This window comes from Stegostoma tigrinum, chromosome 38 (genome assembly GCF_030684315.1).
Source record: "Stegostoma tigrinum isolate sSteTig4 chromosome 38, sSteTig4.hap1, whole genome shotgun sequence".
NCBI lineage: Eukaryota > Metazoa > Chordata > Chondrichthyes > Orectolobiformes > Stegostomatidae > Stegostoma > Stegostoma tigrinum.
Window position 1 is genome coordinate 16,921,911 of NC_081391.1, and position 23,708 is coordinate 16,945,618.

General features: G+C 43.6%; 1 protein-coding gene across 3 annotated transcripts in view; it reads right to left on the reverse strand.

The window, feature by feature from the left end:
• Positions 1-13,798, reverse strand: part of lrrc4ba (leucine rich repeat containing 4Ba) — a 179,149-nt gene extending 165,351 nt beyond the window's left edge. For 2 of the 3 annotated variants that reach the window (XM_048521533.2, XM_059640580.1), the window contains exon 1: positions 13,476-13,798. The gene's annotated coding sequence lies outside the window, so the exon portion shown is untranslated. Of the gene's footprint in view, positions 1-13,288; positions 13,408-13,475 lie in introns of those variants that run through there. The other variant, XM_048521538.2, reaches the window with a different exon arrangement.
• Between the last annotated feature and the right edge of the window lie 9,910 nt (positions 13,799-23,708).

Genomic DNA, 23,708 nt, shown 5'->3' on the forward strand with positions numbered 1-23,708 from the left:
TGAAGCCCAACTGGACTTCAAACAGACGATATAACAGGCCTTGTCATTAGAAAATGTGACAAGTGGAGCATGGGAGTTACAGGGCATCCCAATGGAAGTGGACTTCTTCACCTGTCCAACAGAGCTTGGGGAACACCACGTGAGTGTAGGTAAATGCTGAGACTCACGCAGGGCATGCCTTGCGCAGAAAGACCCCAGGGTAGCCCACAGCAAAACCCGACAACAAAGCTGAGCCTCGGCCAAGTGGCTACAGATCTTCAGGATCTGGGCTGGCAAGTCATTGTAGTTGCTGCCGGTACGCAGACTTGAGACAACAAAGGAGTCCTACAGGGCCTGATGTGAATAAGAAAGCTCATAGGCTAATACCCAGGAGAGTGCATACCCTGGAAAGTACCTCGACATGATGGTTGGAACAAATTAATTGCTTACTGATATGTAAATTGGAACTGATTAAAATTAATGTTTGGTTAAATGGTCACCTGGTTCCCATGAAGGTCAGTCCCAGTGCAGCTGTATCTATGGTTGCCAAATCTGTCTTTAGCAAAATTCACTTGGGACTCCAACCCTTTAAGTTTGCAAAAGACTTCAGCCAGACTGAGAACATACTTTGTGAAACCATCGCAGATTAAGGGTACAACCTTGGGTCCGGTTTCTATGAGAAGCAGTTGGTGTAATTACCACTGATGGTAGTAAAAGGCTCGGGCCCAAGCTTACTGAGGCAGAATTGGTTGAGGAACATTCACCTGGATTGGCTCAAAATTTTAAAATTGGAAATTGCTGCCTCAGTGAAGTCCTAGAGAAATACCCAGGAGTTTTTAAGGGCTTGGGACTATCGAAGGTGCCAAAGCCACTGTACATGTTGACCAGGGCGTAATTCTGAGATAGTGTAAGGTCCACTCAATGCCATTTGCCTTGCGGGCAAAGGTAGAAGCGGGAATCAGGAGGCTGGAGAATGAAGGAATCATCAGTTTGCAGAATGGGCAGCACCAGTCATAGTAACTCGGAAGCCTGACGGCATAGTTTGCCTTTGTGGGGATCTTAAGCAAATCTTAAACTGTTTTTTGCAGCTGGATAAATACCCGATCCTTCGCAGAGAGGACTTGTACACAAAGTTGGTAGGGGGTCTGTCCTTTATGAAGCTGGGCATGAGCCATGCCTACCTGTAAGTGTGATTGGATGAGGAATCCTAGAAGTTTGCTATGATTAATACCCATAAGCCTTTATATTAATATAAAAGACTGTCATTTGGGGTATCAGCAGCCTGTACCCTTTTCCAATGGACCACAGAGAACAATCTACGAGGGCTACCCCAGGTCGCCAGTGTGCTGAATGTCGCAATAATAACTGGGAAAACCAACAGTGAGCACTTGGAGAACTTGGACTTTGTACTTAAACATTTTTCCCAGGTGGGTGTGCACCTTAGAAGGGAAGCTTGTGTTTTCCATGCATCCCAAGTGACCTGCTTGGGTTACAGTCATCGAAAACGGGTTACACCCATTGAAGGATAAAGTGATGGCAATCAAAGGAGCTCCTGTGTCTGTACCAGGGCTTTGGTCTTTCCGTGGGTTAGTGAAATATTACAGAAAATTCACACTTAATCTGGCCTCCATCCTGCCCCCCTTACACCTGATATTTAAAAGGGGTCAGACTTGGAAATGTAGTGTAGCCATGAAGTAGCCTTTAGGGAAATGAAAAAGCAGCTATTATCTAAGATATTGGCCCACTACGATCTGAAGCGAGAGGTGGTGCCTCCCCATACGGCTTCGGGATAATGTTGGCTCACTGGTGGCGCATATCACCCAGTAGCATGCGCTTCCCAGGCTTTGGCTGGTACTAAATGCAAATATGCCCAGATAGAAAAGGAAGGTTTGGCGATCATCTTTGGTGTGAGCAAGTTCCAGCAGTACTTTTACGGAAGAGGATTTGTCACAGTAACAGATCACAAACCTCTACTAGGGCTAATGAGGGAAAACAAGGTGGTGCCACCTGTAGTTTCCAGTAGATTTCAGCGTGAAGCCCTTATTCTCAACGCGTACGAATATAAACTAGAGCGCCATCCGGGAAGTCAAATGGCTAATGCGGATGTCTACAGCTGCCTCTCACTGAAAGATATTCCACTGATGCGGCCTTCCCTGGAAAAGTCCGTTCTGGTTTTAAACTTCCTGGACATCATTCCAGTCACCGCAGACAATATCCGAGTGTGGACACAAAAAGACCCAGTCACAGCGAAAATGAAACAGCTGGTGGTAATGGGGGAAACAGAAGGAGCATCACAACCAGGATTGAAACCTTTCTGGACCCAGTGAGGCCAGATCACTGTAGAGGATGGCATATCACTGTGGGGAGCAAATGTTGCTGCCAGATTCTCGGTGTGCTCCACCAAGGTCATGCAGGGGTTTCCAAGATGAAGATGCTAACAAGATGCTACGTCTGATGGCCAGGATTGGATGCCAACAGAGCTGCGTTGGTGAGGCAGTGTCCAAAGTGCCAACAAGGACAAAAACTGCTACCAGCAGCACCCCAACATTTGTGGGAATGGCTGGATAAATCCCAGACTCGGATATGCATGTCGATACTGTCAGTCCTTTCATGGGCTCAATGCTCCTGCTCATTGTGGACGACCAGTCAAAGTGGTTGGATGTGCATAACGTTTGTTCAACAAACACATGGATGATGATTAAACATTGTGAGTATTGTTTGCAGACAATGGACTCCCGGAAGTATTGGTCACGGGCAATGGGATGTCATTTACCAGTAGGGAATTTGAATATTGTGTAAATTCACATAAGGACCATCCATCATCCAACAGCCTAGCAGAAAGAGCAGTCCAAATGTTGAAGGCAGGCTTACAGAAGCAGCCTACAGCATCAATTGATACCAAACTGTCCCAGTTCTTGTTTGACTCCGCACCAGGTTAAAGCTGGTGTTTCCAGACCTGGAGGGTGGGGGGGTGGGGGGTGCGCAGTGGAAACAGCAGCAGGAATGCCAATGCTGGCTACGTGCCTCCTCTAAGCGAGGGTGACAATTTAATTCAGGGGGTGAAGTTTGGTGCCAGAACCGTGGAAACGATCCTGTATGGGTACGAGGCGAGGTTGATGCCAGGTCAGGATCCATAACTTACACAGTTCGGGTAGGTGATACAGTCCTGAACAAACATGTGGATCAGCTGAAAGCTGTTCCCTCACAAACGGGACAGCAGCAAGACCTACCTGGCCCTCAGAGCAGCCAAAAGGTTCTCCCCCTCTTGTCTAGTGTCAAGGAAACCTCAGAGTCTGAGACAGATGGGGCCCCAGTACTATAGCCGCTGAAAGACAAGGAGGAAACTCTCCTGAGACACTCTGGACACAACAGACAGGATATGGTCTGGTACATGCTGTCTGTGTCAGAGTCTGAATCAGAGAAACCGGGCTCAGGATGAAAACATCACTGGAAAAGCTACGAGCAAAGTACTAGACCTACATCCCTGGACTTAACAGGGGAGGGATGTAGTGATTAGAACCAGGCTGACCTTGTTGACTATGAGGTCATTGTTTGGGGGTGTTAATCGAGACAGCCCTGGCAGAGCAATATAATGAGGAGGTTGTCCATTCCCTCACTTTCAAGTGTGCATTGCCCTCAACAGGGCTTTGCTTGTCACTGCTTCCTTGACCACATGGGTGTTTTTCCTGGTGGTGGAATATTAATAAAGTTATATACAAACCTGGTGTTGCTCACTGTGCCTTGCACCTGCACACACATGGGTGCTGGTGAAAATAAGCACTGTGGCAATAGTGCATGGGGCAAAAAAATATATTACCAGAAGAGAATCTCTTCAATACTAAAAAAATTCAACCAGGAGATTAGGATCTCCTCAACTGAGGACTGGAAAAAAAAAGCAATATCCAGGAGATTTGAATCTCCTCAGTTCAGATGACTGATTCCAAGTTGGCTGATCGCACCTAGTGTACTGTGCACAAGTAAATACAGGATGACTTGGAGACAGGATACTGGGCTCCGTGTAGTTCTTTCACCTACCCTGTTAAATCTTTGAACACAATTCTGTTACCATGGACTGTTGCCATCTTGGTCCTTCTTCATTGGTATCCCAGCATTGGCTGGGCAAACCTCTGAATTTCCTGGAGTGCACGGGTGCGTTGAAGTGTAAGCCAGTTTCTGTTCTGAACTTGCTGACATGAATTTGCATGGAAATTTCCTGCTGACCTCTTTTGCCGCAATTTAAACAAAAAGCTTCCATAACAAGCACAATTGCAGCTTTGCCAATAATTGCAGAGCAAGTCAAAATTCTATCTTAGGTTTATGATAGACTTGCTGTGTATTTGCATATTGCTGATTAGTGCTTGGGGTGTCTTGATGTTCTTTGGAGATCTTGCAAAAACCCACAAAATAATATTGCGTTGAAATGAGCAACACTTGCTCTGGGTAACTTGGTTTTGCATCTTGTCATGTCCACAATCATAAATTGTTTTTTAAAAATCGTACTTTTTTGTTTAAAACTTTTAAGTTGAACTTTGCTGGACTAAGACATGGCTGGTGCTAATCACCTGATGAAAACTGACTACAATGTTTAGAATGATCTCAATCAGCAGTCACCCAGACAGAACTCAGACATAATTCTCCCAACAGGTCACATCCTTTCATTCTGTGGACTTTGTGGTCCACGAACAGAAAAAGACCAGCAGATAAGATGTATCAGAGATAATGGGAACTGCAGATGCTGGAGAATTCCAAGATAATAAAATGTGAGGCTGGATGAACACAGCAGGCCAAGCAGCATCTCAGGAGCACCCTGAGATGCTGCTTGGCCTGCTGTGTTCATCCAGCCTCACATTTTATTATCTTAGCAGATAAGATGTCTTCCCTAGCCAATTCTGAACAAAGGGTGAGCCATAGAAATTTATGCCTGAAATGGCACAAATGCCTCACCATTGCTCTCACATAAATTAAGACTGGTCCTGGCCAGAGAGATAGAAACTAACTGTTTCATAGAAGCTACCTCATTAAGTTGAAACTGATTCATCCAGGATCCCAATCAGGTGACCAAACCTCCGAGCTATCAAGAAAAAGATTTATTTGTAATTTCTGGATTACCTTGCTGCTGTCTGATGAAGAGCAGTTTGTTGGGGAATATTAGTCAACTAGGGATCCAAGGCTTGCTAACATCGCAGCTAGACTCCAGGCTGGGCTAACCCTATCTTGTCTCAACCTCTTTGAAGACATGTTTCCTGAAGTAATTGTACATTTGTCTGAAAAGTGGACCCATTTCATATTGCTACGACTTCAGTGACACAAAGGCAGGAATTCTGGCTCAAAATCTGGACTCCAGTCAACTGCACTCACCTGCATCTGTAGAAAAGATCCCAACCCAACCCCAAGACACGGATTTTCCATACTCAGCCAAAACCACGTGAATTAACGTCCATATTTTTGAGTTTTTAAAAAAATTCTTACGGGTAAGCTGTTTCCTTTCCTTTTTACCTTCCCCCTTGAGATGATATGTCTCTCCTTGCATTGCTACAATCATCCTCTGGGTTTGAAAGCATGAACAAAACATACCTTTGTTTTAACTCGAACAATATCTATTGTGGGTCACTTAAAAACTGGACTTCACAAATCGAGGGTTTGGCAAGCAAACGTTATGGTCTATTTAAAATGAACAATGAAATAAGAAAAATACTTTTTTCAGAGCAACTCTGCTTACGGATGGAAGAAGTGAATAACAAAATAATTCAATTAATCTCCTTGACTCCCCATCCATAACACATAGAACATAGAACATTACAGTACAGTACAGGCACTTCGGCCCTCGATGTTGTGCCGACCTGTCATACCAACCTCAAGCCCATCTAACCTACACTATTCCACGTACGTCCATATGCTTGTCCATGGGCTGTATAAATTGGTGATCCCTTTAAACCAGCTCATATGCAACGACAACTCAAAGACACAAAATGGGCTCCACCATTGGTAGCTATGTCATCAATGCTCTTAACCTTAAACCCTGGAATGACTTTCCTGGCTCAATTACATTTCTAGTTAGGAAGCAAAATGATATCCTTGTCTTTTTTGCAATGCATCGGGAGTACAAGATTAGCAGTACAAGAATGAGAAATTACAATTGAGATCACCTCTTCATCACAGTGTCCAGTTAGACATAAACATACAAATTAGAAGCAGGAGTAGGCCACTTGGCCTCTCAAGTCTGACTTGCCATTCAATAAGATTATTCTAAGATAGTTCTGAAGGCGGGTTATATTGCACTTGAAACATTAATTCTGTTTTTCTCTCTCCATAGATGCTGCCAAAAAACTGTTGCGTTTCTACAGTGTTCTCAGTTTGTTTCAGATTTCCAACATCGACGTTATTTTGTTTTTATTTTATTCAATACCATCATGACTGATCTGCTTACTCCATATTCCTACCTACTGGCATTAACCTTTAACAACCACCCTTGCTTATCAAGAACTTATCCAGCTCGGCCTTGAAAATATTCAAAGACTCTTCTTCTATTGTCCTTTGAGGAACAGATTTCCAAAGACTCATGATCCACAGTGAGAAAAAAAACTCTTTATCTCTGTCCAAAATGGTCACCCCTATTGTAAAGGTGCTGAGGAATCTATCCCAGGCCCCAAGATGACTTTCCATATTAAGCAGAGGTTCACCTACACATCTGCCAATGTGGTATACTGCATCCATTGTACCCGGTGTGGCTTCCTCTACATTGGGGAAACCAAGCGCAGGCTTGGGGACCGCTTTGCAGAACACCTCCGTTCGGTTCGCAATAAACAACTGCACCTCCCAGTTGCAAACCATTTCCACTCCCCCTCCTGTTCTTTAGATGACATGTCCATCATGGGCCTCCTGCAGTGCCACAATGATGCCACCCGAAGGTTGCAGGAAAAGCAACTCATATTCCGCCTGGGAACCCTGCAGCCCAATGGTATCAATGTGGACTTCACCAGCTTCAAAATCTCCCCTTCCCCCACCGCATCCCAAAACCAGCCCAGTTCGTCCCCTCCCCCCACTGCACCACACAACCAGCCCAGCTCTTCCCCTCCACCCACTGCATCCCAAAACCAGTCCAACCTGTCTCTGCCTCCCTAACCTGTTCTTCCTCTCACCCATCCCTTCCTCCCACCCCAAGCCGCACCTCCATCTCCTACCTACTAACCTCATCCCACCTCCCTGACCTGTCCGTCTTCCCTGGACTGACCTATCCCCTCCCTACTTCCCCACCTATACTCTCCTCTCGACCTAACTTCTTTTCTCTCCATCTTCGGTCCGCCTCCCCCTCTCTCCCTATTTATTCCAGAACCCTCACCCCATCCCCCTCTCTGATGAAGGGTCTAGGCCCGAAACGTCAGCTTTTGTGCTCCTGAGATGCTGCTGGGCCTGCTGTGTTCATCCAGCCTCACATTTTATTATCTTTATAGTCTTGTTTTGATGTTGTGACAATGAGTTTGAATTTGGCCAATTAATTTAAACAAAGCACCTAGGTAGAGAAAACCAATTGAGTTTAAATCTGATGGTGTTGACAACCTGAAACCAATCATATACAAGAATTTGATTACATCATTATAGGTAAAAAAAATGAGAGCATTTGGAAAATTGAGGGGAGACCACTTGCCAGATTTAGCACCAGTCAGCTCTCAGAGAAAGCCCATCTAGTTCATCAAAGGTACCATGGTATTTTAGCTCAAAGTCCTCTTCGAAGAAATTACAGAGATAAGACATCCCTGATAGCAGAACTAATGGAAGAAAGGGGTTTGTAAAGAGAGTGGAGATGACAAAATATTCCAGAAGACAATCTGTGTGAACTTGGAGACATTAAGTTATAACTTATTGCTTTTTATTAATTGGGTTTATATTAGAGGGGTTTGTTTTTATTTAAAGTGTTCGAGGAGAATTTAGACCAGTTAGGGAGTAGTTGATAGTCTAAGGGGGAAGTCGGTTTATTAGTAATTTTGTTAATTTGTGCATTCTTGGGTTAAATAAATTGTTTCTTGTTACTCAAAGTGGAGATCAGGGATTTCCTTTCTTTTAACCGCTCTTTTAATAGATTATGAATGGAAAGACGAGTTTCTGTAGGCGTTTTGGGGATAATTATTAAAGGGGAACCCCTACTCCTGTCAAAACAGATTGGGACTTGTGTTTTAGTTTAATTATCAGAGGGGTTCGGTCATTCCCTGTTGTGACACTAGCCTGTCTAACTTGAACTCATAAGGCAACCTGCCCATTCCTGATATTAATCTAGTAAACCTTATCTGAACCTTCCAAGACTTCCTTCCTTAACTAAGCAGTCCAATACTGTACATAGTACCCCAGATATGGTTTTGGCCACGCTGCCCCCAGCAAGGGTATGCTTGCCCGATAGCAACTGTTATGAAGGTTTGCGGAAATGAAAGTTATTTGGTGAAGACAGTTCTTGGTGTGTGGGTCTGTAATTCTTTGTGGTTTATAATTAATAATGGCAGTGGATTCTCGAAGTTAGGGCTTTATATTCCGGACACAAGTCTGAGGTGAGGAGAAGTATTATCAGTTGGTTGAGAATCTTCAGAATTCTCTTACCCAAAAAGTTGTGAATATTACTTAGTCTTTGAGTATATTAATTTGAGATTATTAGATTTTTGGACTCCAAGAAAATTAAATTATATGGGATTTGAGTAGAAAAGTAGAGTTGGAGTTACATCAGCCATGGTCTTATTCAACAATGGAGTAGGCTTGAGGGGCCAAATGGCCTGCTACTGCTCTTATTTTTGGTGTTCCTACCTCTGTCTCCTTAAAGCCTACTAGTTTCCTGTCCAATCGGTTTTGTGTTGACTTTAGTTTGTTAGCCCACCAGTGAAGCATCTTGGGATGTTTTAATACATGAAGATTGATAGCCCACCAGAGTCAGAGTTTTACTATCCTGAAGAGGCTATCTAAATGAAAATGGTTAACAAAGTGTGGAGCTGGATGAACACGGCAGGCCAAGCAGCATCTTAGGAGCACAAAAGCTGACGTTTCGTGCCTAGACCCTTCATCAGAAACATCTTTTTTCTGATGAAGGGTCTAGGCCTGAAACATCAGCTTTTGTGCTCCTGAGATGCTGCTTGGCCTGCTGTGTGCATCCAGCTCCACACTTTGTTACCTCGGATTCTCCAGCATCTGCAGTTCCCATTATCTCTAAATAAAAATGGTTGTTGTTTTTAAGCTATTTTCCTTTATTTATAAAATGGCATGATTGAGATATTAATGCTACTCGTGACCTTGGGAATTATTTGACTGATTCCTTTTGGAAGTGTATCTTACCTGCTCCCAAATGACTCTCTGGGATTCCACTGCTCACCACTGGAAAATGGAGACAACTCTGAAACTGCTGCTCTCTTCACCTACATGGCTCAATGCCAGCCTGCAAATCAATGTCAGTATTTCCATGATTGGCTCTTGAGTATAAGCCTGATGCAACTTCACAAGTTTTCATCTATTCAAGCCTTAATTACCACAACCAGTCAGAAGAATGGAAGGGTGTAGAGGAAAATACTTTGAACCCAGCAACTCAAACTACAACAAGCTCTAAAAATCGCTAACACTAATGTTGACATCCATTTGGTTTCAACTGTGCTGTTGCTCAGTGTTGGTATCTATGGCAGATTCTTCAGATTATGTGGAACTGTCAACACTACCAGGCCATTCAGCCCAACTGGTCCATGCAGGTGTAATGGTCCAAATGAATCCTTTTCCTTCTGACTTTACCTCGCCCTCTGAGCATATCCTCTCAGTCCTTTCTCTTTCATTCCTTTATCCAGCTCCCCATTAACTTCACCAATGCTCTTCACCTCATCTATTCCGTGTGCTAAATATTTCCTATCACTCTGTGTAAAGAGGATTCTGCTAAATACCTTACTTGATTTATTATTGACTGTCTTCAATCAAAGAGAATGTTTAGTTACTCTGTTTGCCTGGCCTTTCTGATTCTCCTCCATTTCAACTTGCATTGCAATTTTAAACAGTCTCCTGGGTGGGAAACCCACGAGATTAGGTGGAACTTTAATTAAACTTAAATGGTGATTAAAGTCCTGCAGAGTGCAAACCAAGCAATGCAACTGATTCTGTCAGTTTTGCATCAGGAAAATTATCCCCTTCATGCCATCTAATCACTACTTCCCAAGTTGTCAGCACTAGTGGTATCCTGCAGTGTGATCCATCAGCCTTAACTCTATCATCCCCAAACCGGAGCAACATTGTTCATCTGAAAACAGCCACCCTACTTGCATTTGTTTAGCACCTCTAATGTGGCAACCATCGCTTTACAGAAACTTTGGCAAACAAAACTGCATAGGAAGACATGAAAGTAAATGACCAAAAGCTTGGTCAAAGAGGAGAAAAATTTGAGGAATAAAGAAGAGATCGGGGTGGATGGCTCAGAGAACATTCAAGAACTTAGGGGCTTGGAAGCTAAAGGTATGACTGCCAATGATGTTAAGATTAAAACTGCGAGGGCAGAGGCTCAGGAATGCAGAACCTTCAAATGTAAAAGGCAAAACAAAAATCAGTGAAGCTTTTCTATCTACCTTTCCAATCTAGAGCTTTTTGTCTTGTTCATTCATCCATGGGATTATGGCTGTTGCTGGTTAGGTCAACAATTATTGCCCCTCTCTAATTACTCTTCAGGATGTAATTTTGAGTTTCTTTCTTCAATCACTGCAGTTTTAATTCCTTTCTTGAAACTATTTAGCATTGGATACAATTGAATGCCTTCTTTGGCCATTTGGAGGGTAGGTAAGAGTGAACCACATTGTCATGGGTCTGGAGTCATCTGTAGGTCAGACCAGGTAAGGATGGCAGATTTCTTTCCCCAAAGGGCATTAATGAACCAGATGGGGTTTTACAACCATTAACAGTTTCGTGATCGTTATTATATTCTTAATTTCAGACTAATATTGAATTCACATTCCACCATCCCCCAGGTCCTCAGAAAGACTGCTTGAGTCTCTAGATTACTAGTCCAGTGACAATATCGCTAAACCACCATCTGCTTGCTATAGTCCTACATGGTATAAAATGGGCAAGTGTTGGATTCGTGCTGGCCTGGAAAGTGAACAGGTCTGAAATCAAAAGGCTCTAGGTTCAACTCCCATTCCAGAAACTTGAGCAGCAAATTTAAGCTGACACTGCAATTGAGTGGGGCACTGTCAGCAGTGCCATCTTTCAGATGAGACATTAAACTGAGGCCTTACAACAGTAGCACACTTCAGAGGTACTTCATTGACCATAAAGTACATTGGAATATACCGAAGCCAGGAAATGTGTTGCTGAATCAAATGCTCATCTTTCGAAAAGAACTTTTAAAAAATGCACAATAATTCAATAAAGCTGTCTCATCAACCAATGGTCATAGTTTAAAACACAAGAGGAGGCTATTCACCTCATTGAGTCTATACTGTTTTTAGACCAATCCAGTGAGTCCCATTCCTCTGCTCTATTCCAATAGCTCCTTAAGTTTAATTCCCTCAAACACTCATCCAATTAATTGCCTTTTGAAATATAAGATCCGTCTCCATTTTCACCACAGTGTGCAAACCTTTCCTCTTCTTGAAAATCTCATATAGTCAAGATTCCCCCTAAACTTGATGCTAACAATTGCTATTCCTTTTATTTGCAAGTTTATGCCAAAAGCATATACACATTAAAATACAGTAAATGCAAAGCACTGCTCCCTTGCTTCAAAAATATATTTTGGAATCTATCTCTGCATGTCAGTTATACACAGTAAAGTTAAGCAAAGCACAGTTTAGTCTAGTTACAGCAATAATTGCATTCATGGAATCATATTATGCCTCTAGTAATTATTTATTTACACTGGCCCAAGATTGTTGTCCAACTGATACACCTTGAGAGAAAGAACATTGCAGAATTCGATTTGATAAAGAGAGCTGGCAGAGTCTTCAGGAGTTCGGAGACACAGAACATTGATGGGGCAATTGAGAGACCATGTGCTCCCAGGGGTGCACGGTGTCTGAAGTATTAACACGTGGAATACAAGTACCTTCTTTTTTCACAATGGGTTACACAAATCAAGACATAAAGGCAAAGCATTGCACTATACACCCTACATTACCACAAACACTGCATTGTATCGCACACACACACTGCTCACATGTACTAGGTAGTGTGCACATGTTGCCTATATGCAACACACTGCTCACAACCACCGTGTTGTGCATGCCATAGTGCCTATCCACATGACCATGTGTCAACAGCATAGCATATACATGTTTACCCACTGCATCATACTCACACTCACACCCTAACCGTACCCCAACACACACACGCCACACTGCACATGGAATATACATTATCCCATACCACAATGTATTGCCGTCTTTGCTCTTTGTCCTTTCTTCAATTACACAGATTTAGACACTTGCTTGTTTCTATATCACTATATCCGAATCTGAACTCTGGTCTTGGACGATGTGCAGTTGCTTCTATTTCTCATTTCTTCTCTCTGGGCTTCTTTCTGAGTCTGGGTTTAATTATTCCCTTTTTTGTCCCTCTCTCTCATCCTCTCAGTTTGCTCTTTTCCCAACCTGTCTTTCTCTCGAGCTTCCTGGTTCCTTTTCTCTCTCTGCTCCTGTGTCTATCTCCAGGTGCTCTTCTTATCTCTATGTTGTCTCTCATTCCTTCCTTTAAAAAAATACCCTGTGCATCCCTCCATCTGTGTGCTTCTGCTTTTCTTTATATCTGTTTTCCCCCTCCACTTTCTCCTTATTGCTATCTGATTAAATTCCTCTTTTGGGGTCTGGTTTTCCAGTTGTGAAGAATCTTTGCCTGTACTTGAGACTGAGTCTGTGCATTTTTCATATGCACTCATCTCTCGTGTGTTTTCCTCACACTCAAGCTATTTTCTCCCTTTAACCTAAGTGTCTAAAATTATTTTTTTTCCCCAAATCAGTCACTTCACATCTCTGGAACAGGTGGGACTTAAACCCGGGGCTCCATGCTCAGAGGTAGGGGCGCTACCACAGACCCCCTAAATCAATGCATCTCCTCAGTCTGCGTTGGTAACTTGAATTTTTTTGCTGTTCACCTGAAACTACTGTACCCTGTGTTTTCCTGTTTGTTGATGCTTTTCCTGTGTCGGTGAAGATTTACTTCGCTGGCTCTGTGCCTGACTCTCTAAGAGCGTGTCGGTGAGCCCGTGTGTGTGTGTGTGTGTGTGTGTGTGTCTTGTATGTTCTCGTCTTCTCCTGATCCAACGCCAACAGAATCCCATCCCCAACATCAATTTAATTCGATTAACCCTCACCATTCACTTCTCAAAACCAGCCTTCTCATGTAGTCCTGCTCCAGAACGGATCCAACTACCCTGTGTAGGGAGCCAGCATCGTTTCCTTCGAACGAATTTGAATCGTCCAGGAATATTGAGGAGTGTGTGAGGAGAGGAGGGGAGATTGGCTATGAACAGGAAGGTAGAAAAATGGTACTTCACTCACATTTCTAAGGCGAATCCCACTGTTAGCCAGCTCGGTTTGTTGTCTGTCTCTTCTCTCTCTGCAGGTTTCTCCCCCTCCCTACTTGTTTATCTTAACAAGTCTGGGTTCCACGGGACCTAGAAAGGCAGCTCCATCGCAAGCTAGCTCTGCAGGAAGGTCTGTACAGTCCCTGTAAGACCTGGACTGGTGAACAGATACTGGGAGGGCTGTTTAACAGGCAGAGTGAGATCTGCTGGGTATCTCTCCCTTTCCTCCCCTGTGTCCCCTTCCCTCTCTCGCTTCTGGATGGATGCTTCGCAGGGAACCAACCAGAGCAGCGAAATTATCGGGCAGAAAATGCAGGAGTATTGTATCTACCGTAACTTGGGATGGAGCAGTCGCACTACTGCAGCCCTGCGTCTTTATCACCCCCCCCCCCCCCCCCCACCAAAACAAACCCCGTCACTCCAAGGCATAAACCTCCGCAGCCTTTTCTCTCGAATTCAGCGGGAGACGTGAATGTCTCAAATAGCTTTGACATTTTTCTGGGTTAACATTCAACAAGAAGGATTGTTTTCAAAGTGTAGTTTTCCAGGGTGTTAAAAATTCTGCAGTGTTCACACCGCCTCAACCTCTAGGTATTTTCCAAACGACCCGTTCAGGGGATGTTATTTACACACCGCTGCAGTTAGTGGGATTTCAACCCAGGCCTAACTGTCGTTTCCAATATTATTGATTTTTTTTTAAGGGTTTAATTCAGCACTCCCTTTATCAATGCGAGCAGTTTCTCCCTATCTACTCTGTCCAGAGCCCTCATCATTGTGAACACCTCCAGAGCTTTTAGCCCAGTAAAACATCGCAAGGTACTTTCGGAGGATGATCACCAGCAGATTTAGGAGATTTTGGGATGGGTGACCAAAAATTGCCCCAAAGAAGCAGCAGTTTCTCAAAGGAGGAAACAGATGAGTTTTAAGGAGGGAATTCCAGTGCTTAGGGCCAAGACAGATGAATGGTCAGCAATAGAGAGAATGAGAATTAATGTTTTAGATGGAGTCGATGCCAAGATGAGATCTTGAAATATTCTTATTATCTAAGCAGATCTTTTGCAGATACACAGTGGTGCTGTATCCTCTACCACTAATTACTGCAAGGGCCTAGACAAAGGATTGTTGGCAGCAACTCACCTCAGTGCTACAGTCTGGTAGAGATAGCAAATATCGTAAGTTATACCAGGAGTGGTCATCTGGGAAAATTCCACATGTGCAGAATGGAGAAAATAGTTTGATAAAGAGTACACAAGTTGTATTTCCAATACACTCAGAATGCTGCATTGTCACGTGTGCTATTTTTCAAGTGAGATGTTAAACCAAGACCATTGTTAACAATGCTATTTACTTCAGGAAGTTGGAAAGGTGGTGCCATTCTGATGCCATTGCAAATATTTAACTTAATCATCACAAGATAAAAAAAATGCTGGTCATTCATTCGTCTAATATGTTGCTTGTGGAATTTCACTGTGTGCAAATTGGTTGCATCTGTAACAACGGTTAGTGAACTGTTTGTGAAGTACTGGAGGATTTCAGTGGACTACAAAAGGACTGTCCTTTGATCATTGCAAGTGGGCCATGGTTTGCAAAAACTGAATGCCAGCTCTCAGATACCTCCTCCTATCTCCCATTAGACCAAGACTCCTTGGAACATCACACGATTGTGTCCACTACGGTCACGAACCTTATTTCATCTGGTGATCTCCCTTCCACTGCCCCCAAGCTCATCGTCTCCTAACCCCACACAGCCCACTTTTACATCCTATCCAAAATCCAGAAACAGGACTGCCTGGGCAGACCCAATGTTTCTGCCTGCTCCTGCCTCGCAGAACTCATCTCTTCCTACCTCGACTTGATTTTTTCTCCCCTTGTCCAGTCACTTCCCACTTAAGTCTGCAATTCTTCTGATGCTTTATGTCAGTTTCAGGATTTCCAGTTTGCAGGCTCCAGCCACCTCCTCTTTACCATGAATGTGCAATCCTTTTACATGTTCATCCTCCAGCAGAATGCTCCCAGGGCTCTCCACTTCTTACTGGGAACAAGGCCTGAAATGTCTCCATCCAACACCGCCATTATCCTCCTCCTGGCTGAACTCATCCTCACCCTCATCCTCTTTTAATTCCTTTCACTTCTTTCAGATCAAAGGGATGGCCATGGGTACCCACATGGGCCCCAGTTATGCCTGTCTTTTTGTGGGGTACATGGACAATTCCCTGTTTCAGATCTTCTCCAGCTCCCACCCACAACTCTTTCTCCATTGGGTGTATTGATGACATCCACGAGTGTTACTTTCCTCTCTCATCGGAATTGGAAAGGTTTACCTATTTGATTTCCAATCTTCCACTCCACTTTCCCCTGGTCCATCTCAAACTCCTCCCTTCCCGACATCTCCGCTTCCATTTCTGGGGATAGGCTGGCCACCAATATCCACTACAAACCCACTGACTCCTGTAGTTACTTTGACAATACATCCTCTCACCTTGCTTCCTGTAAAGACTCTATTCCATTCTTCCAGTTCCACCATCTCCGTCATAGCTGTTCCAACGATGCCTACTTCGACAAGGAGCCTCTGAACTGTCCACCTTCTTCCTCCCCAGAGCATTCCCCAGCACCGTAGTTGACAGGGCCTATAGCCAGGTCTGACCCATCTCCCACACTTTAGCCCTCGCCCCTTCTCTTCCATCACACAAAATGATTCGTTCCCTTACCTACCATCTGATCAGCATCTACATCCAAAGATGGTTATTAGCTTCTTCTTCTGCCACCTTCAGCAGGATGCCATGACCAGACACATATTCTCCTCCCCTCCCTTGTCCACCTTCTGTAGGGACTTTTTTCTCTGGGAAAACCTGGTCCATTCCACTTTCGCTCCCAACACCTCTCCAAAGCCCCACGGAGCCTTTCCCTGCAACCACAGAAGGTGTAACACTTGTCCATTTACTTCGTCCCTCCTCAGCATCCAAGGCTCCAGACACACCTTCCAGGTGAATTAGTAATTTACTGGCACTTCAATCAATATAGTCTACGGCATCGCTGCTCACAATATGGCCTCCTCCACATTTGGGAAACAAAGCACAGACGGGGTGACTCCATTGCAAAACATCTACGTTCTGTATGCAAAAAAGACCCTGAGCTTCCAGTTGCTAGCCACTTTAACATACCACTGTGTTCTCTGGCCAATATCTCTCTCTCTCAGGTTTGTTGCAGTGCCCTAGTGAAGCTCAGCACAAGCTGGAGGAATAGCACCTTATTTTCCACTTGGGAATTCTGGACTTCATATCAAGTTCAACAATTTTAGGGCTTCCTTTCCATGCTTTCCCCAACCCCACACATCAGGTCTTGTCATCACATGTGCCATTACGACACACAAAACATTGTCAACCACTAATAGTCCCCATTAGCATCTATACATACTACAAGGCTCGTCTTTATGTACTCTTTTATCTGCCCAACCGTTTTTCAATCTTTTTGGGCTCGGTCTACACCTATTGTCTATTCCTCCCCTCACCATTTCTTCTGTCTAAAACCCTTGCTTTGCCTAGCTCTCATCAGTTCTGAAGAAGGAAGACTGGACCCAAAATGTTAACTTGGAATTATCTTCACAGATACTGACAGACCTGCTGAGATTTTCCAGCAATATCTGCCTTTGATCCATGCTTGTTGTGTCTCACTGATATTTAGCATGGTTTTTTTAAGCCTGGAGAAGATGAATGATTGACTCCAATGGTGCCAGCTTGGCCTTTACCACACAAATATTTTTCTTTAAAATTTCCTTCAAGGAATAATCTTGACAATTTTGTCCAATTTTGGGCCCCACACCTCAGGAAGGACATACTGGCACTGGAGCATGTCCAGCAGAGATTCACACGGATGACCCCTGGAATGGTAGGCCTAATATACAATGAATGGCTGAGGATCCTGGGATTGTATTCATTAGAGTTTAGAAAGTTGAGGGGAGATCTAATAGAATCATACAAGATAATGCATGGCTTAGAAAGGGTGGACGCTGGGAGGTTGTTCCCGTTACGGGGGGAGACTAGGGCCCGTGGGCACAGCCTTAGAATTAGATGGGGTCAATTTAGAATGGAAATGAGGAGACATTTCTTCAGCCAAAGAGTGGTGGGCCTGTGGAATTCATTGCCACGGAGCGCAGTGGAGGCCAGGATGTTAAATGACTTCAAGGCAGAGAGTGATAATTTCTTGATCTTGCAAGGAATTAAGGGCTATGGGGAGCGTGCAGGTAAGTGGAGTTGAAATGCCCATCAGCCATGATTAAATGGCAGAGTGGACTCAATGGGCTGAATGGCCTTACTTCCACTATTATGTCTTATGGTCTTAAGGACATTTTTTGGCAGGTCTAGAGTATAGAACCAACCTGCACAGAAGTAGGCCATTCAGCCCAAAGTGCCTGTGCCACATTGAAAGAGTTCTCCAACTGGCACCATTCATGCAGCTCTTTGCCTAGCTGTGACCTTGCAAATTTGGCCTTTATAAACTTTTTATCCAATCTCTTTTTGAAAGTTTTAATTGAATCTGCTTCCACCATTCTTTCAGGCAGCTCATTCTAGATCATTACAACTTACTGCATCGAAACATTCTTAGTATTCTCCCTCTAGTTGTTTTGACATCTATTTTAAATATGATTTTTTAAAAATTCATTCATGAGAGGTGTACATCACTGGCTAAACCAGCACTTTTTAGCTATCGCTAACTGCCCTCAAACTGAATGCATCTTTTCAGAGGGCAGTTAAAAATCAACCTTTTTCTGATGAAGGGTCTAGGCCCGAAACATCAGCTTTTGTGCTCCTAAGATGCCGCTTGGCCTGCTGTGTTCATCCAGCTCCACACTTTGTTATCCTAAAAATCAACCATGTTGCTTTTGGTCTAGAGTCACCTTTTGACCAGACCAGGTAAAGTGGAAGATTTCCTTTCTTGGGTTTTTACAGACATTGATGATAGTTTAATGGTCACCATAACTGACAGTAGCTTTCAATTCTAGAATTATAAATTAACAAAGCTTAATTTCCACCAACAGTCATGGTTCATTGACTTCGGCCTCTGGATCACTCATCCGGTGAGTTAACCACCCAGGCATCTTCCCCTCAAGTCGTCTGGTTAACTAATCATCCTGCCAGTGATTTTTGCCCTTATCGACTTTCTCACAATCCCTCAGATTGTACAGTGGAATGTTCAGCCCTGCTACGTGCTAACATTTAACCTTCGATCTTCATAAAAAAACAACTCTCTGATTGAATGGATATCACTTGCTGTGGTGGAAAGCTACAATGATGGTGCCCTGGGGCCAGATTAATCTGTTTGTGTAATGTCAAAACATGTCACTGAGTGTGGACTATGACAGACGTTCAGATAGATGTATTTTCCAATAATCACAGGGTATAGCAATATACTCTGTGATCACACAGTAGGCGAAGAACACCTTGAAGGAAACTGACAGTTTCATCCATTGAATATTAGATATAGTTGCCTTGATGTCACTGAATGAGGGGCAGGATAGATTGAGGCAAAGAATTTTGACTTAATTTCAGATGTCTTGCTTTGCTCAGAATTAAAGAGCAGAGTAAAACTTAAAAAGAGAAATAAAACAAATTTGTATAGTAACTCTCACTACATTTTACAGCAAATGTGATACTTTTTGAAATATAGGGTTTTTTTCTAAGTAACTCACAGGACGTGGGCACTGCTGGTTAGGCCAGCATTTATTGCCCATCTCTAGTTGCCCCATGGAATGGTAGCAGTGAGCTGCCTTCTTGAACCATGGCAGTCTGTTTGGTATAGGGACACTTATAATGCCACTAGAAAAGGAGTTCCAAAATTTTGACCCAGTGACTTTGAAGATAAAGAAGTCTATTTCCAAGTCAAGATGGTGAGTAGTTTGGAGGGGAACTTGCTGGTTGTGGTGGCGTTCCCAAGTATCTGCGGCCGTTGTCCTTTTAGACTGATATTAATCAGATGTTTGGAAGGTACTGTCTAAGGAGCTTGGTGAGTTTCTGCAGGGCATATTGCAGATGGCACACACTGCTGTGAATATGAATTGGTGGTGAGGCAGTGAATGTTTGTGAACATGGTGCCAATCAAGCTGACTGCTTTGTCCTGGATGGTATTGAGCTTCTTTAGTGTTGCTAGAGCTGTATCCATCCAGGCAAGTGGGGAGTGTTCCGTCACATTCCTGAATTGTGCCTTGTAGATGGTGAATAGGCTTGGGAAATTGGGAGGTGAGTCACTTGCTGCAGTATTCTTAGCCTCTGACCAGCTCTTGTAGCCCCTATATTTATCTGGTGAGTCCAGTCAGTTTCTGGTCAATGGTGACCCCCACGATGCTGATAGTGGGGATTCAGTTATGGTAATGCTGTTGAATGTCAAGAGGTGGTGGCTAGATTGTCTCTTGTTGGAGATGGTCACTGCTTGGCACATGTGGCACAAATATTCCTCCTCACCAAACCACTCACTATCCTGTCGGGAACCATACTGCCATTAACTCACTGTCAAAATAGACTATTATACACAGGAGCAGAAGTAAATCATTCAGCTCAATCCTGGAACGCCGCTCTGTAACAGCACTATGTGTGTGTCAACACTCAAGGGACTTCAACAATTTCAGTAAGTGGTTCACCACCATCTTCTTCAGAGCAATTAGGATTGGAGAGCAAATGCTGGCCGAGCTCGCGATGCCCACATTCCAAGATAGGACCTTTTAAAAAAAGCCTGCACTGCAAGATCCGAAAATAGAACTGTGATGATGCTCAGACAAACTGTTTTTGGAATGTTGGTTGAGGAATAACCAGAAAGAACTTCCTTATTTTTGTCAAAATGATGCCAAGGACTCTTTACCATCTATCTGAGAGGGTGGACAGGATGTTGGTTTCATATCTCATCTGAAAGAACAGAACCTCTGAGACTGCAGCACTGATCATTAGCCTGGACCTGGATTTGATCCTCAACCTTCTGATGGAGAGGTGGACGTGGTCCTGACTGATCCCAGTACCATGCTCTGTGTCTAATTATTGAGAGCCGTAATGATTAATATCTCCATATCATTAAACTTTTAGAAATGAAATGGAAGAATTGACTTCAAAAATGTAGTGTGTGGCTAGAATTTGAAGCAATTTCGTTGATACAAAGTCTCTTTTTGAGTGGCTATTATGCCCACATCCAAGAGTTTGTGTCCATGATAAACTGGTTGAGGAGAAACTGTGCTAAGGTTTAAGCTTCTTTAGATCCCTGTTTATTGCAAACTAGGGATAAAAACTACGGTACATGGTAATCCGAGATATACCAGACTTGGTCTAACACATTATTGAGAAATTATTATTAACGTGTGGTTTTATGTTCAAAACTACTTTCACTCTAACCCTGCCCTAAACGTGCTTTTATTCTATTAAGGGGAGGCAATGGCCCAGCGGGGTATTATCACTGAACTGTTAATCCAGAGACCCACATAATGTTCTGGGAACCTGGGTTTAAGTCCCGCCACAGCAGATGATGGAGTTTAAATTCAATAAATATCTGGAATTAAGAGCCTAATGATAACCATGAATCCATTCTCAATTGTCCAGAAAAATCCATCTGGTTCACTCATATCCTTTGGGGAAGGAAACTGGCATCCATACCTCATCTGGCTTACATGTGACCCCAGACCTACAGCAGTGTGGTTGGCTCTTAGCTTAGGGCTGGCAATAAATGCAGGCCTAGCCAGCGATGCCCTCAACCCATGAATGAATAAAGAATAAAGAATGCCCATTGGGGTGCAGCTCCTTGACACTATCACGAGGTTGGTCCATGTCCTAAAGCCCCTTATACAACACAATGTACAAAATGCAGCCCAACTAAAGCCTCTCCTTGCTGATCTCTCACCTTCCACTCTCCATATAGTCTGCTGGCTGTATCTGAACTCAGACTAAATCCTGTTTCCATCATCTGTGTGCTTTCAGAGCAACATTTGCTGCTGGACTACATGAACCTCAGTTTTAAAACTCTCCTCCTTGTTTCCAATTCTTGATCTCTCCCCATCTCCGAACTCCACCAGCACAGCAGTCCTCTGAGATCTCTGTAAGTCCTATCATTTGCATTCATTGTGTTACCCTGATTTTGATCACACCACTGTTGGCAGTCAAAGCTTCAGTTGCCTGAGTCCTAAGCTCTGAATTCTCTCCCTAAAGTCTCTGATTCCCTGCTTCTCCTTCCCCTTTAAATTGTTCCTTACTACTTCTCTCTTTCGCCAAGCTTTTGACCACCCTTCCAAATTTCCTGCTTAGTGATTTATTGTCAAGTTTGGTCCTGTGATATACCTTGGGAATGTTTTCGCCAAGTTATCAGTGTGATACAAATGCCAACGGTTGTTGCTGAGAATGGGAAAGGTTTGGCTACACAACTACAAGCCTCAATTAGTGGAGTACAAGAACATGAGGAACACTTGCCCTGGTTCGATTCCACCCTCGGGCGACTGTCTGTGTGGAGTTTGCTCATTCTCCCCCTGTCTGTGAGGGTTTCCTCCGGGTGCTCCAGTTTACTCTCACAGTTCAAAGATATGCATGTTAGGTGGATTGGCCATGCTAAATTGCCCATAGTGTTCAGAGATGTGTAGATTTGGTGGGTTTTAGGGAGATGGCTCCAGTGGGATGCTCTGAGGGTCGGTATGGACTTGTTGGGCCGAAGGGCCTGTTTTCCACACTGTAGGGATGCTATGATTTAGGCACTGTAGGCATTCTGTGATTCTAAGCTTGTCCTGTCTCACCATGTACCAAAAAGGGCAACTCCTGCAGGCTTTGCCTGCCATTGCAAGGTGTTTGAAAGCCCCTGCCCATGTGAGAGTGTCCAAGTGAGGTTTCAGTGTTCATTCCAGTCTACCAGTTTTCTTCCAGTGAATCCTTCAATCTGTCAAGTAACTGTTTACGACGATAAGCAGTCCATTTCTCTTGACGTGCCCAGTTAGACTCAATGCAGCATCACACCCACAAGAAGCCAATAAAACTCCTAACATGTTTCATTTTAATAAGCAGCAATAAAAGGCACTTTACAGAAACATAAAAGAGAATTTGAAACCTAATTGATTATAAAACAGCTGCATAAAATCCAGGTATCTACCAGAAACTCAGCAGTGGCTGCTAAAAGGACTGGATTTGTTGGATACACATCAAGGTGATTCTGCTAATCCTATCTGGTGTGTTGTTTTTGACCTCTACACGCTTAGCAATCAAGGATCTGTGGCCCTATGGCTAATCTGAGAAGGATGATGGGAAAAGAAACCAACTTACACAAGCATTAGTACTGATGAGGTTAAGTCTAACAGAAGTCCTACAAGAAACAATGGGCAGAGAGAGACATCTTGTTAACTGAGACCTAATCAAATAGAAGATGAGGTTGCGTCTCAATAAGACAATGCAACTTGGGTCAGGTGGGCGTACTCAATGCCAACAGAACCTATATAAAAGAAAGTACATCAGACACTCAACAGCAAAGACTTGAGAGAACAGCCATCGCAGATGAGAGGCCTGTGTTTGGGACTCAGTGAAGATAACCCATTGGGAGGAAGACTGATTGCCTTGTGTTGCAACAAGTGGTATTTAAGTTCTAGCCGCGAATCTTGCGTTTTGTTGCAGCAAATAATTGTGTGATCTTATCTCAGCTGTGGCTCAGTGGGTCACATTCTCACCACTGAGTCAGGAAGTGATGGGTTCAGGTCCCACTTGAGCAAGTTATCTGGGATGACACTCAGCGTGGCACCATCTTTTTGATGAGGTGTTAAACCAATATCCTGAGCATTATTTCAAAGAAGAGCAGGGGATGTTCTCTCCTCCCAGTGTCTCGGCCAATGCTTTTTCCTCAGTCAATGTCAATAAGGGGAGATGATTTTGACATTTATTGCCTCCTGTTTTTGGGATCCTGCATGTGCAAATATGTTAGCTGCTTTCCCCAACCTTACAAATGACTACAGTTCAGTACTTATATTTGTTATGAAATGTTTAGGGGCGTCCTGGATTAACTCCTCTAAATCCCAGACATTCTGCTTTCTACTTGCAAAGTTGAGTTGCTACAGAGCTAGCAGAGTTTTATCTCTCTCTTAAAATATCTTTGTATTTGCATCTAGCTTTATCATTTTATTAAATGCTACATATGGGAGCTGACACCCATAAACGCCTAATGCCAGATGGAGGTGAATCATTTTCCTTTCAGCCTAGCTTTAGTGTGT